Below are 15,493 nucleotides of genomic sequence, written 5' to 3'. Positions count from 1 at the left end.
CTTAAAGCATTCTGGATGGGGGATTCTGGGAGTTGAAGTCCACCCATCTTAAAGCAGGTTGGTTGGGGGATTCTGGGAGTTGAAGTCCACCCATCTTAAAGCAGGCTGGTTGGGGGATTCTGGGAGTTGAAGTCCACCCATCTTAAAGCATGCTGGCTGGGGGATTCTGGGAATTGAAGTCCACCCATCTTAAAGCATTCTGGATGGGGGATTCTGGGAGTTGAAGTCCATCCAACTTAAAGTGGCCAAGGTTGAAAAAGTTAGTCTAAAGTGAACACCATTTCTACCTGCTTCATACTTATGACCATTGCTGTGTCCCAAGGTCGCACAATCCCCTTTTGCTACCTTCTGACAAGCAAAGTCCATGGGGAAACCAGATTCACTTAGCAACCCGTGTTACTAACGTAATAACCGTGACAAGAAAGATCGTAAAAAAAGGGGGGGGGAACTCACTTAATACATTTCTCACTTTGCAACATACATTTTGGGCTCCATTGTGGTCGTAAGTCGAGGACCAGCGGTAAAATAAAAGCAATCTTTCCAAGGTCGACTTTCCAGCCCCAAAAAAAACGGGGGTGGGGAGTGGGGGAGCCCCCCCTCTCCAAATTGGCGGAATAGTTATCTTGTCTTTTTCAGAACATTGTAAACGTGTATTGCAGATCCTCCCCCCACGCGCTCTTCCCAAAATAATTCTGAATGGCCTTGATTAGAACTTGTGAGTTCCCATGTACAAAATGCCACACTTGGTGAAAATATGAAAAAATATGAAAAAAATAAATATGAAAATAAAAATGGCAAAGGCACACCGGTGAAGAAGAAGGAAAATGTTTTCGTGCCATTAGCGAAGGACGGGCGATTCAGACAGGGTTCGCTTAACAGCTGCGTTACTCACTTAAAAACTGCAGTGGTTCACTTAACCACCGGGGCAAGAAAGGTGGTTAAAACGGGGGCAAAACTCATTTAACAACTGTCTCGTTTAGCCACGGAATTGTTGGGCTCAAAGGCGAACCTGCCCAAAGGGGAAAGGAAGGGGGAAGGATTGGTTCACTTAGTGACTGCCCCATAAGCAGCGGGAAATGAAGGCAGCCTCTATTCAGAGATTTTTCAGGGAGGGAGGGAGGGAAGGAAGGAAGGAAGGGAGGAGGAGGAAGAGAAGGGAAGGAGGGAGGGAGGGAGGAAGGAAAGAAAGGGAGGGAGGAAAGGAAGGAAGGAATGGAAGGAAGTAGGGAGGGAGGAAGGAAAGGAAGGGAGGAAGGGAAGGGAGGGAGGAGGAAAGGAAGGAGGAAGGAAGGAGGAGGGAGGGAGGAGGGAGGAAGGAAGGAAGGAAGGAGGAAAGGAAGGAAGGAAGGAAAGGAAGGAGGAGGGAGGAAGGAAGAGAAGGGAAGGAAGGAGGAGGGAGGGAGGAAAGAAAGGGAGGGAGGAAAGGAGGGAGGAAAGGAAGGGAGGAAGGAGGAGGAAGGAAGAGAAGGGAAAGAAGGAGGAGGAAGAGAGGAAGGAGGAAAGGGAGGGAGGAAAGGAAGGAAGGAAGGAAGGAAGGAAGGAAAGGAAGTAGGGAGGGAGGAAGGAGGGAGGAAGGGAGGGAGGAAAGGAAGGAGGAGGGAAGAAAGGAAAGGAAAGGAAGGAGGAAAGGAAGGAAGGGAGGGAGGGAGGGAGGGTGGAAAGGGAGGAAGGAGGGAGGGAAGAGAGGAAGGAGGGAGGGAAGGAGGGGAAGGAGGGAGGGAGGCAAGAAGGAGGGAGGGAGGAAAGGAAAGGAAGGAGGAAAGGAAGGGAGGGAGGGAGGGAGGAAAGGGAGGGAGGGAGGGTGGAAAGGGAGGAAGGAGGGAGGGAAGGAAGGAAGGAAGGAGGAAAGAGAGGAAGGAGGGAGGGAAGAGAGGAAGGAAGGAGCGGTCATTTGGTGATAGGCAGGTGACAGGAAAAGACCTTGGGAGGGGGACGCATGGCTGTTGAATGAGAAAAGGGACTTGACCAGAGGAGCAGAGGGAAGATGGCACACACACACACACATTAAGACGCAATAAAGATTGTTTTCAGGTGGGTGCAGAGAACAGATTGGGCCGCTCTGATTTTCCCATCAAGGGGAAGGGGTGTGCGTGTGCGTCTCCCTATCTTCCCACCCGCGGGACCCCCAACTTGTCCAGATCTCCCCTAGGCCGAGCCCCCTACTACCCTTCCCCGCGTGCCAAAAGTTGGGCAAAGGGGAAAAAAACGAAGCATCGGTCCGAAAGCAGCCCGAGGTGGTTCCTTGACGCACGGCTCTGCTTCCTGTTTTGCAGAGGAAATGCAACAGAAGCGGAAGTCCGAATTCCCTGCCCCCCGGTCATCATCGTCCCCCCCCGTCCCCGAGCTATGGTGTTTCTTCCTCTTCCCTGACCCTCCCCCACCCCACCCCAAGACAAAAGCCGTCCACGTAACATCCTCAGGAAAAAGCGATCGGCTTCGGCCGCAACCTCATCGTCTCACAACACAGATAGTAGCTGGGTTGTGTAGCTACACCGCACGTTTCCCCCCCCCCCAATCTCTCTGGGAGATATCCACCCCCCCATCCCGCCTGGGCTCTTTTTCGAAGACCCCATGCATAAGCACGGCGCTTTGGAAAAGCAAAGGGCAAAAATTCGGAGGGGGGGGTCCCAATTGGGCCACTCTTTTAGCAGCTGGATTTCTAGCTGCGATGAATAGGGGCCTTTCTCCCTGCAGGTCAAGGGGGACGAGTTCCATTCGGGCTGCGTCAGGCTCCAGCCGGCTCGCCAGGCGAGACACGGTGGCATTGTAAAGCAAGCTGGTATCTCTGCGGGGAACGGGACGCAAGCTGAATCTACGGGGCAGTCCTCGACGTACGACCACCAGCGAGCCCCAGATTTCTGTGGTTAAGTGAGGCTCAAAGGTGCTTTTATTTGCCCAAAGGGGCAACTGGACTTTCCGTTGTTGTTGTTTTTTTCCTTTGAAGACGTTTCGCTTCTCATCCCAGCAGCTTCTTCAGCTTCGACTGCACGGTGGGGGGGGGAGTCAGACCTGAAGTCAGGAGTTGAAGAAGCTGCTGGGATGAGAAGCGAAACATCTTCAAAGAAAAAAACAAACCAACCAACCGGAAAGTCCAGTTGCCGCTTGGAAAATAAAAAACACTTTTGGGACAACCGTGACCTGGATGATGGAGAATCTCCATAGCCATTCCGCTAAGTGAGACATTTGTTCGGCGAGTTGGGCTCCGCTCGATGGCTTTCCTTGCCACCGTTGTTAAGCGAATCACTGCAGACGTTAAGTTAACGTGGTTGTTAAGCGAATCTGGCTTCCGGCTTGGCTTGGCTTGCCGGAAGGTCGCAAAAAGGGGATCACGTAACCCCAGGATTCTGTAACTGTCATAAACATGAGTCAGTTGTCAAAAGGGGCCAAATTTTGACCACATGACCGTCGGAATGCTGCAACGGTCGTGAGGGTGAAAAACGGCCGTAAGTCACTTTTTTTTCTGTGCCGTTGTAACTTTGAATAGTCACTAAACAAACTGTTGTAAGTTTAGGACTATCTGTAGTCTGCAGGAGAAAGCAGAACCAACATTTCCCTCTGCTATTTTGGCCTTGGTCAACGTTTAGGCAGTCCTTGGCTTACAACAATTCATTTTGTGACCATTCAAAGTTATGGCGACCTCCAGGGGGAGGGCCTTCTCTGTGGGGGCCCCTACCCTCTGGAACGAGCTCCTTCTGGGGCTTCGTCAACTCCCCGATCTCAGGTCCTTCCGCCGCGAGCTGAAGACGTTGCTGTTTCGAAGAGCAGGACTAGCTTGAACGTAGTTTTTAAATTGGGGTTTTTAAATCAGGGGTTTAAATGGGGTTTTAAATTTGTATTTAAAAGTTTTAAGGCATCAACTGAATTTAATTGTCTATTCTTTTTGCTGTTTTATATGTATTGTATGTTTTCTGTTGCTTTATTGGCTGTGAACCGCCCTGAGTCCTTCGGGAGATGGGCGGTATACAAATATAATAAATAATAATAATAATAATAATAATAATAATAATAATAATAATAATAATAATAATAATAATAATAAAGGCACTTGAAAAAAGTGACTGATTACCATTTTTCACACTTACAACCTGACTCATATTTATGACAGTTGATTTCCCGGGGTCACGCGATTCCCCTCTTGCGACCTTATGACGCCCAACGTCAACGAGGAAGTCAGATTCCCTTAACAACCGTGGTACTAACTGAACAACGGCAGTGATTCACTTAACAACCGTGGCAAGATGGGTTGTAAAGCGGGGCAAAACTCCCTCAGCAACCCGTCCCGCTTAGCCACAGAAATGTCGGGCTCAACGGCGGTCGTGATTTGAAGATTACCTGTACGGTGTCCAGCTGCTCTGATTGTGACTTGAGAGCTGTGCTTCTCAACCGTGGCCACTTTAAGACGGGTGGACTTCAACTCCCAGAATTCCCCCAGCCCATCGGGGGAATTCTGGGAATTGAAGTCCACCCGCCTTAAAAGTGGCCCACGGTTGAGAAACGCCGCTGTAGAGTCTCAAGAGGCTGGGGCTGCAAACTGGACACCCCACGAATGGAAGACTTACTAGTGACGTAGTAACTGATTTGTAAGAAGAAGACTATGTTTGGCCCTTGAGGAAACTGGTTCAAAAGGAAGCAGGCAGTATCTCTGCTGAAAACTTTAAAAGAGCTGCTAGTTCTCACCGTCCATTTGAGCAGCTGCCGGTGCCTACTGGGACGCCGTTTCCAGCACAGCGATATAAAAATTGGTTTGCATCGGGTTTTCCTGGGAACATCTTTCCAATGTGTCAGCTTGGGATCTCTTGGTGGCCTTCCATCCAAATTCTCTTCCTGGATGCATCTCCACTATCTCATATTTTGAGACGTGTGTACAAACACCTGCCTCTTTTTAAACAAGGTGAGCCTTGGGCTTATGAGGCAGTTAAGCCTGGATGTCCCCATTTTACATCATGGTTATGTTCACAAAAGACACTAAACCCAGTTAAAAAAACCGACAACCTTGCATTTACTCAAAAGGCTAAGCTTGGTTAGAGAAATCAGTTAAATTTGCACGCCAATGTGAACAGATTTACAGGCAATCATTTCAGCGACTATTCTAAGTTACGGCAGCCCTGAAAAAGGTGACTTATAACCAGTCCTCACACTTATGACCAACGACGCAACATCCCCACAATCACATGATCAAAATTCAGGCACTCGGCAACCAGAATTTATTTACAACGGTTGCAATGGTCCTGGGTTATGTGATCGCCGTTCGCTTCCGAAAAGCAAACCCAGGGGAAGTCGGGTTTGCTTAAGGACTGCCTGGTTCGCTTAACGACTGCAGTGGATTTGCTCAATAAACCTGGCCAAAAGGACCGTAAAATTAGCTGTGACTCACTTAACAACTGCCCCTGCTTAGCCACGGGAATTTTGATCCCAATTGTGGCTGAACGGTGAGGACGCTCCACCCTGCTTCAAGCTACTGTGGAAATCTAGGAAATGAGTTCATGCGATAACCAGGCTAGGCGGCTGTGTGAATGCAGCCATTGCTGGAGATACTTCTCTTCCCATCTACTTGCAATTCATTGTTTTTTTTGCACAGAGCAAAAACCCAATTTCCAAATCCTCCTTAAAGCACGCAGGAGGCGGGTGACTTGTGAGCCCCCAAATATTGTGAAGGGACTCCAACTCCCATCGTCTGTCAACCGTTGTTGTTTGAAAAAAACAAGCAAACTTTATTCGAACAGCTGAGAATGACTTCATTCCCAGCGTAGTTCAACTAAAGCAAATTCCTCCCAACACAAATTCCTCAGTCCTATCACCAACCTTGGTCCAATTAGACAAACTGCCAAAGGCCTTTCCTGGCAAAAGTTCAGAAGTCACCGATACAAAAACAAATGCAACGAAACAAGCTATCAACGTTGTTTTCCGGCAAAGAGCCCAAATGTTGTTGCTGGTCTTTAAAGCCTTATGGGAGGGGCCAATCATCTCTTGGCTTTACTCCTGAGTTGTCCTCTTTGCTTGAGCTGCTCTTGCCTTCTGGCAGCTCTTCTCATGCGTGCATTAGGAACAGGCTCCTCCTGTTCCTCTGCCTCACTATTATCAGTCTCTGGAGGCTCTCGAGTCCGCACCTCATTCCCCGATGGCCGTGGCCCCACCTCTGCCTCCGACGCAGAGCCCTCATCCGGGCCTTCCCCAGCCTCCAGGACTGGCCCACGCTCTGCCTCAGCCTCATCGCTGTCTGACTCTGTTGCCAGCTCTGCAGACTGCTGGCGGACCACAACAACACTTATCCTTGCTGCCAAAGCCTGACAGGAGGAGGACTTCTATATCTGGACTTACTATATCCCCCTGCCTTTGCCAACCCTTCGTGTAACCATGATGCCAGCCAAAGCGATGTTCGAAGGCTAAATCAGGCAACACAACTTTAAATCACTGTCCGTGAGAATCTGAACAAGCATTCGACTAGATAGGATCTGAAATGAGAGGTTTGGGTCTCCCCGCAGCAGGAAAGCCAGTCGAAAGATTCTCGGTGGCATCTAACAGAATAACAGAGTTGGAAGGGACCTTAGAGGTCTTCTAGTCCAGCCCCCCCCCCTGCTCAAGCAGGAAACCCTATAACCATTGTCCAATCTCTTCTTAAAAACCTCCAGTGATGGAGCCACCCACAACTTCTGGTTGCAAGCAGTTCCGCTGGTTAATTGTCCTCCCTGTCAGGAAATTTCTCCTTAGTTCTAGGTTGAATCTCTCCTGGACTTATTCTTATTCTTTTTTAGATTTAGATTATAAAGTATAAATAGTCCTCCATTTACGAAAGTTTGTTTAGTGACTGTTCAAAGATCTCAATGTTGCCTTTCTATTGAGGTCAAGAGTCATGCTGGCTGGGGATGATGGGAGCTGCTGTTTACCACCATCGTATAGAAAACTCAAAACACCTGCTTTCTACCCCATGGAAACGGCGGCTTTAAAAATCTAAAAACCACATCCAGTGGCAGAATTGTTACTCGGCATTCAAGAGAGCCTGGGTTCGAATCTCAATGATAAAAGGATCTTTTGATCTGGTTTCAGATCGTTTTCTGCATCCCAGGATAGCCAAGAGTCCAGAACTGTAGCGTGGCTGGGATTATTTAAAAAGCTAACCTGGATTAAACCATAATCTGGGTCTTCCATCTTACCCTAAACTTAAAAGACTGAGTTTGCACAACATGCTACACCACAGTGAGAAAAAAAAACCCACTTAAGTTTGAAGCTAACCATGTAACCAGAGAAACCCAAGTTCAAATTCTGACATGTCTGGAAATATTAAGTGGCCAGATTTAAAAATCTGTACTGATTTTTTTTTTAATATCAACATTGTGCATCTCATTTGCATGAATTAGCTGCAAGTGTTTAATCTGGTTTTTCATTCAGAACCATAAGGACTAGAACCTTTGCTTGCCTTTTAGACCCTAAAATCTTATTTATTGTTCGTTTTTTGGGGGGGGGGGTACCCTCGAATGAATGTTTGCTTTTTTCCCCAAAACAATTGTGGGATGCAAATAAACTCAAAACTATTGTTATTTTAATAGCGCTGCTTAAAGAGTTGTGTTTGATGTTTTGAGTTGAATTCGGGATATTTTTGGGTGACGCTTGGCTGTTTCTGAATCTTCGCAGGCTGGCTTTTCAAGGGGAAGGGAGTGTCGAATAAATTATATTATAAAGGAAGCTGAATTTTGCTTAATTTTGAGTCTGGGAAAGATCTCCTTCATTGTGAAAAAGATCCAGATTTCCCTCCCAAGGTTGCAAAAGAGCCGAGAAGCAATTCCTGCCAGTGTGTGTTAATTTAGCTCTGCTGTTGCCACCTAATTGAGACGATGCAAAATCAGCCAAAATTAACTGGGGTTTTTTTTCCCCAACCTCAGCCGTGTGGATGGGTGGACTTCAATTCCCAGAATTCCCAAGCCAGCAACCCTGCCCCTCCCCCCAAAGCACAAATCCTTGAGTGTCATTTTTGCACGTCCTCCGTGCAGGAGGTAGGCGACCCGCGAGCCCACCCCCCACCCACCCAAACACCGTAAAGGGACTCCAACTCCCATCGTCTGTCACCCTGTGCCAACGCTGGCTGGGGGAATTCTGGGAGTTGAAGTCCACACACCGCCAAGTCCGGGTGGGTGGGAAACAACCAACCTCCTCTATGCTTGCCAAAAAGAAAATAAAAAACGGGGCACAGACACAACACACATCTGGATGGATAGGCAAACTGCACCACCGGGCAACACAAAGCTGTCACATAAGACAATCCAGCTGTCACAACGACCTCCCCCCCCCCCGCCTTTCAAAGGGGGGGGGGTGCACGTTTTATGACCGCAACCCATCCGGATGCTCCCATCTTCGGGGACTTAGCCAGGTGACGCTAACCAGGCAGTTTTTTTTGTGGGTTTTTTTTCTTTCTTCCCAGGCACCACCGCTGGCCGAAGCAGCCATTTCTATCCCAAAACAGCTTCCCGTCTTCCTCCAAGCCAGATGCCCTGCAGATGTGCTGGCCTTGAACCGCTCTTTTGCATCTCCAGCCAGCTGACCCACGGATGGGAATCGGGAGCTCGGCCCTCCCCCCCCAGGCCAAGGACCGGGTGTCCTCCCTTCCTTCCTTCCACCCACCCACCCACCTCTCCCTCTCTCTAGGGGGAGAAAAGAAGATGCCTTCGCTCCAAACATCTGGATCGCATCCTAGGGGCTGACACACCGCAGGTTGGGGGGGAGGCGGGAAGAAAACGCTCTCCCGAGAAGCCAGCCTCGCAGGGTCGGCGTGCAAAAGGCAGGCCAAGGGGTGTGGAAGAAGAAACCCACCCACCCACCCACGCACCCCATCCCAGAAAACCACGAGTGGGCGGCCCCCCCCTTTCCTTTCCATAAAGGAAATCCCTGGCGGGAAAGCCAAAAGGGCTTTTCAAAAGCTTTTCAAAAAGCCGACCGGAAGCGCGCTCTGCACTCTGCACATGCTCTTGCTCCCGCTACAAAATCTGATTATTATTAAAAAAATTTGGATTTTTTTTTGTGGGGGGAGGGAAGCACACAATAGCAGCGGAGAAGTCGACGCGGGCATCCCTCCGGCGCGGGGACGCGCGGCGGCTGCAAGAAAGGCGAAAGCCGGGAGCGCGCGCGCATCCTCGGGCTTGCAAGAGGGCGGGGAGCGCGGCCGGAGAGAGGCGCGCGCCCGACGGTCCCCAGCAGAAGCAGCGGCGGCGGCCGCTGTCACGTTGCAAGCGAGCCTCTTTCTCGCCATATGGGGAGCAGGGCGAGGGCGCGCTCCCCTCTCTCTCTCTCCCCCCCCTCCTTCCCCGGGGGGGGGGACCCTCGGTGCGCGTGCCCGCGTCGGGGGAAGGTGGAAGGGGGGAGGAAAATAAAACCAAAAAAAAGAGAGCTTCGGCTTGTCCTTCCTTCCTTCCCTCCCACCCGCGTTTTGCACGTCTGAATGGAGGCGCTCCGGGTTGGGTTTGTCTTTTTTCTTTTTTTTTTTGCAAAAAATCATCATTTATCATGCATTTAAATTTTTTGCAAAATTTCCCCCCACCCCCCCAAAGCCCGCTCCGGTCCGAAATCTCCGAGCCACCCTCCCCCCCCATTGCACGTGCAAGATGCGTGTCCGGTTTCTCCCCCCACAAAAAAAAGCCTTTTTACCTCTTACCGGCAGCCGCTTGCAGCCGCTTGCAACGGGGCGCTGCCTTGCTTGCCTCCTTCCTTCCTTCCTTCGCTGCTGCTGCTGCTTCTTGCCCCGCGTGGACTCGCTCCGCGTCCGCTTCCCTGCGGCCCAGGCGGCGGCCCCGCCCTCCCCTTCTTCCCCCCCCCCCCCGCCGTCTCCGATCGTGGGGCGGGGAAGACCCAGAAATGGGGAGGAAGCGGGCGGGGAGGGAGGGAGGGAGGGAAGGGAAGGGACGCCGGGCGGCGTAAGCCGGAGGAGGACCCGAGGAAATCTGGGTTTCCTGATGGGCGGGAGGAAGGGAGGGAGGAAGGAAGACCGGAGGATGGGCTTCTGAACATGTGCAGAGCGCCTGGTCTCTCTCTCACACACAGATTTCCTGATGGGCGGGAGGAAGGGAGGGAGGAAGGAAGACCGCGGGGCAGGACGGGCTTCTGAACATGTGCAGAGCGCCTGGTCTCTCTCACACACACACAGATTTCCTGATGGGCGGGAGGAAGGGAGGGAGGGAGGGAGGGAGGGAGGAAGGAAGGAAGACCGGAGGACGGGTTTCTGAACATGTGCAGAGCGCCTGGTCTCTCTCACACACACACAGATTTCCTGATGGGCGGGAGGAAGGGAGGGAGGGAGGGAGTAAGACCGGAGGATGGGCTTCTGAACATGTGCAGAGCGCCTGGTCTCTCTCTCACACACACACACACAGATTTCCTGATGGGCGGGAGGAAGGGAGGGAGGAAGACCGGAGGATGGGCTTCTGAACATGTACAAAGCGCCTGGTCTCTCTCTCACACACAGATTTCCTGATGGGCGGGAGGAAGGGAGGGAGGAAGTAAGACCGGAGGACGAGCTTCTGAACATGTGCAAAGAGCCTGGTCTCTCTCTCTCACACACACACACAGATTTCCTGATGGGCGGGAGGAAGGGAGGGAGGAAGACCGGAGGATGGGCTTCTGAACATGTGCAGAGCGCCTGGTCTCTCTCTCTCTCTCACACACACACACACAGATTTCCTGATGGGCGGGAGGAAGGGAGGAAGTAAGACCGGAGGATGGGCTTCTGAACATGTGCAGAGCGCCTGGTCTCTCTCTCTCACACACATACACAGATTTCCTGATGGGCGGGAGGAAGGAAGGGAGGAAGACCGGAGGATGGGCTTCTGAACATGTGCAGAGCGCCTGGTCTCTCTCTCTCTCACACACACAGATTTCCTGATGGGCGGGAGGAAGGGAGGAAGTAAGACCGGAGGATGGGCTTCTGAACATGTGCAGAGCGCCTGGTCTCTCTCTCTCACACACACACAGATTTCCTGATGGGCGGGAGGAAGGGCTTCTGAACATGTGCAGAGCGCCTGGTCTCTCTCTCTCTCTCACACACACACAGATTTCCTGATGGGCGGGAGGAAGGGAGACCGGAGGATGGGCTTCTGAACATGTGCAGAGCGCCTGGTCTCTCTCTCTCTCACACACACACACATTTCCTGATGGGCGGGAGGAAGGAAGGGAGGAAGACCAGAGGACGGGCTTCTGAACATGTGCAAAGCGCCTGGTGGCACACACACACACACACACACACACACAGGCCCCAGCGCTCCTTTTGCCAAGGGGCTTCTTTGCAAAACTTAACAGGTCCCGCAGGGGGAGCGGAACCAAGGTTCCCGTCCCCCTCCACGCCTCTCTTAAGATTTGCGGTCCAAAAGCAAGAGCCCTTAGAATCTAGATCGCTTCGCAGTGCCTCTGCAGCCCTCTCTAAGCGATTTATAGAGTCAGCCTGTTGCCCCCAACAATCTGGGTCCTCGTTTTACCCACCTCCGAAGGACGGAAGGCTGAATCGACCTTGAGACCGTCAGGATTGAACTCCTGGCAGTGGGCAGAGTTAGCCTGCAATACTTGCATTCTAATCACTGGGAAGGAAGGAGGGAGAGAGGGAGGGAAGGAGGGAAGGAAAGAAGGAAGGAGGGAAGGAAGGAAGATAGCAATAGCACTTAGACTTATATATGGCTTTGCAGTGCCTTCGCAACCCTCTCTAAGCGGTTTACTGAGTCAGCCTCTTGCCCCCAACAATCTAGGTTCTCATCTTACCCATCTCAGAAGGACGGAAGGCTGAGTCGACCTTGACCTGGTCAGGATCGAACTCCTGACTGTGGGCAGAGTTAGCTGCAATCCTGCATTCTAACCACAGGGAGGGAGGGAGGAGATGGGAATGAGAAGGAAGGAAGGAAGGAAGGAAGGAAGGAAGGAAGGAAGGAAGGAAGGAAGGAAGGAAGGAAGGGGAGTTTGAAGGACAGAAGGTGGGGGGAGGAAGATTGAGAGATGGATGGATGGAAGGAAGGAAGGGACGGAGGAAAGAAGGTGGAGGGGGGAGGATTAAGAGGTAGCAATAGCACTTATATACTGCTTCACGGTGGTGTAGTACCCTCTCTTAAGCGGGTTACAGAGTCAGCATCTTGCCCCAAGCAATCTGGGTTCTCATTTTAGTGACCTCCGAAGGACGGAAGGCTGAGTCAACCTTGAGCTGGTCAGGATGAAACTCCTGATCGTGGGCAGAATTAGCAGAAAATACTGCATTCTAACCACTGGGAAGGAAGGAAGGAAGGAAGGAAGGAAGGAAGGAAGGAAGGAAGGAAGGAAGGAAGGAAGGAAGGAAAACAGCAATAGCACTTAGACTTATATACCGCTTCATAGTGCTTTTACAGCCCTCCCTAAGCGGTTTACAGAGTCAGCATAATTGTCTCCAACAATCTGGGTCCTCATTTTACCCACCTCGGAAGGACGGAAGGCTGAGTCAACCTGGAGCCTGCTGAGATTTGAACTGCCAAATTGCAGGCAGCAGAAGTAGCCTGCAGGACTGCACTCTAACCATTGCGCCACCGTGCCTGTACAGGTGGTCCTTGGTTTACAACGGTTTGTTGAAGGACTGGAGTTGCCACAAGGGGACTACAAAAAAAAACGTGGCTCGGGATGGTTTTTCACACATACGACCGTTGGCGGCGTCGTCGTCGTCCCCACGGTCGCGCGATCAAAGTTCAGACGCTTGGAAACTTGATTCATAGTTATGACGGTCGCAGTGTCCCGAGGTCACGTGATCCTCCCCTTTGGGGACAAGCGGCGTCCGTGAGGAAGTCAGGTTTATTTTAACCACCGTGCGACTCACTTAACCGTGGCAGTGATTCGTTTTAACACGGTGGGTTGCAAAAACCCGGGGCAAAACTCACTCAACGACCGTCTCGCTTAGCAACAGAAGTCAAGGGGGAAGCCCGGTGGATTTAACAATCCTAACCTTACTAAGATTAATCAGCTGCAGTGATTTGCTTAACCATTGGGGGGCAAGGTCGTAAAAGAGGGGAAACTCCCTTAACTGTCTTGCTTAGCAACGTTGGGTTGAACTGCGGTCGTAAGCGGAGGAGTACCTGCAGATTGGCTTTTGTCTTTCAGTAGGGGTAACCTTGAATGTGCCTTTTTTGTCCAGGGGAGGAGGCGCCAACTTGCCCCTACTTTAATGGGAAACATAGTGGATGTTGCATTACCGGTTAAGGCGCTCGGCACCCGGTCAGCGCAGGAAAACACCTTTGAATGACCTTTTCTCTTTCTGGGTCTTAATTAACCGGAGCGATAGTTTAAAATGCCTCCCACCACTTTTTAATATTGCTAAAGTGAAATCTTGGAGAGAAGACAAAGGGGGTGAAAATGTTTGGGACCCAAACTTGCACTTCAGACAGGGCCCAAAGAGCATCTAATTGGAAGGTCGAGTTCGTATAAAGTAACCTCTGGGCTAGATTAGATTAGATTAATTAGAATAGAATAGAATAAAATAGAATAGAATGGAACGGAACGGAACGGAACAGAAACATAATGAGTAACAATGAATAATAAAATAGAATTGCGTAACAGAATGAATAACATAATAGAATAGAATCTATATAAAATAGAATATAGAAAATAGAATGTAAAATGTGGAGAATAGAATGATAGAATGAAAATAGAATAGAATAATGATGAATAACAATAGAATAGAATGTATACAAAACAGAATATAGAAAATAGAGTAACAATGAATAACAATAGGATAGAATGTCTATAAAATAGAAAATAGAATATAAAATATGGAGAATAGAATAGAATGACAGAATGAATAACAATAGGATAGAATGACTATAAAATAGAATATAAAATACGGAGAATAGAATAACAGAATGAAAATAGAATAGAATAACAATGAATAACGATAGAATAGAATGTCTATAAAATAGTATATAGAAAATAAGAATATAAAATATGGAGAATAGAATAACAGAATGAAAATAGAAGAGAAGAGAATAGGAACAGGAATAGGAATAGGAATGGAATAGAATAGAATAGAATAGGAGCTGGAAGGGACCTTGGAGGTCTTCTAGTCCAGCCCCCTGCTCAAGCAGGAGACCCTATATCATCTCAGATAAGTGACTGACTGGCCTCTTCTTAAAAAAACCTCCAGCCCATGATTTCTGAAGGCAGAATTCTGAAATTCAATTATTATTATTTTTTTGCAATAAGTTGCGTTCACACAACTCCTTGAACCGCTGGGCTTTTTGCTAAGTAACACAGAGACGGACATCATCAACGCGGGTGAGAATTTCCCACTTGTTGCCAGGCCAGCCAGCAACTTCCCAACCCCTTCCCGCAAAAGCTTGGAAAAATGAGAGATGTTTTTCATCCCAGGATTCTACCTCCGGGTGAAATTAAAATTTCAGATTTGCTGCTCTTTGTTTTGACTGCAAAATCGAGGAAGGAAGCCAGAAAGAATTCAGAGACAATCCCAAAGTTGGGTTGTTGTTGTTGTTATTGTTTTTTTCCAAGAGGCAACTCGACTTTCTGGGTTTTTTCTTTCTTTCTTTGAAGACGTTTCGCTTCTCATCCCAGAAGCTTCTTCAGCTCTGACTTGGATGGTGGGGAACGGAAGGATTGATACTCCTTGCAGACAGCTGGTCATCTGCATCCTTTTAGAGGGTTGTTGAGGCCACTTGGAATTTTATCTGTGTTCTCAGGGTCCCCCGAGTGGTGCAAATGGTTCCCGTAGTCCTGTGACTCTAAGGACACAGTGTTGTGTCTGCGCCCCCCCGAGCTGGGCCCCCTGCCAGAAAGTGACTTGGAAAGTGAGGGGGAAGGGCCGTCAGGACTTACCTCGGGAGCACCGGCTTCCCTGGCTCAGCTCCAGGAGCCAGAAGCAGGCCAGATGGAGGAGATAACGAGGCCTCCGTCCCCTGACTCTTCACCCCCCCCGGGACACGGCTGATGGCAATCAGGCCTGGCTGGACCCTAGGTTTCATAGGCAGGAGAGGCGGGAACAATAGAAGCAGGGGTGGGGCAGGCCTAGGAAGTGCTGAGTCATGGAGCCACACTCCACAGGATATAAAAGCAGCGAGGGCTGCTATGCCTCTTCGTAGCAGGCAAATCAACTGCTTGACTAGAGCTGAAGTACTGTTTGTTGACTCATCGGCATCGAGGGAGATAACAGAGACACTTGGCAGACGCTCGCTAGTTTGCTGCCAGAGCTGATAGTGCCGGCTAATTAAGTCATCGCTCGGACTGAGGCGAGGGGGGACAGAACACACAGATAAACCTCCAAGTGGCCTCAACGACCCTCTAAAAGGATGCAAACGACCAGCTCCCTGCAATGGGTATCAATCCTTCCATTCTCCACCATCCAGCCAGAACTGAAGAAGCTTCTCGGATGAGAAGCGAAACATCTTCAAAGAAAAAAACAACAACTCAGAAACTCTTGGGAAAAAAAAGAACCTTTGGGAAAACCACGACCAGGAGGACTTGAGAATCTCCACAGACATTAAAGAGAGAAATGAGAAAATAT

The 15,493-nt window shown here is 49.9% G+C and overlaps 1 protein-coding gene across 4 annotated transcripts in view; it reads right to left on the bottom strand.

The window, feature by feature from the left end:
- The window catches only part of SIPA1 (signal-induced proliferation-associated 1), a 59,768-nt gene extending 49,943 nt beyond the window's left edge, over positions 1–9,825 (bottom strand). The window contains exon 1 of one of the 4 annotated variants that reach the window (XM_058160440.1): positions 9,634–9,825. The gene's annotated coding sequence lies outside the window, so the exon portion shown is untranslated. The remainder of the gene's footprint in view (positions 1–9,633) is intronic. The other 3 variants (XM_058160441.1, XM_058160437.1, XM_058160438.1) reach the window with 3 other exon arrangements.
- Positions 9,826–15,493: the final 5,668 nt, after the last annotated feature.

The sequence above is a fragment of the Ahaetulla prasina genome, chromosome 17 (assembly GCF_028640845.1).
Source record: "Ahaetulla prasina isolate Xishuangbanna chromosome 17, ASM2864084v1, whole genome shotgun sequence".
NCBI classification, from domain to species: Eukaryota; Metazoa; Chordata; class Lepidosauria; order Squamata; family Colubridae; genus Ahaetulla; species Ahaetulla prasina.
The sequence above is the reverse complement of the archived record's forward strand: the minus strand, read 5'-3'. Positions and strand labels throughout refer to the sequence as shown.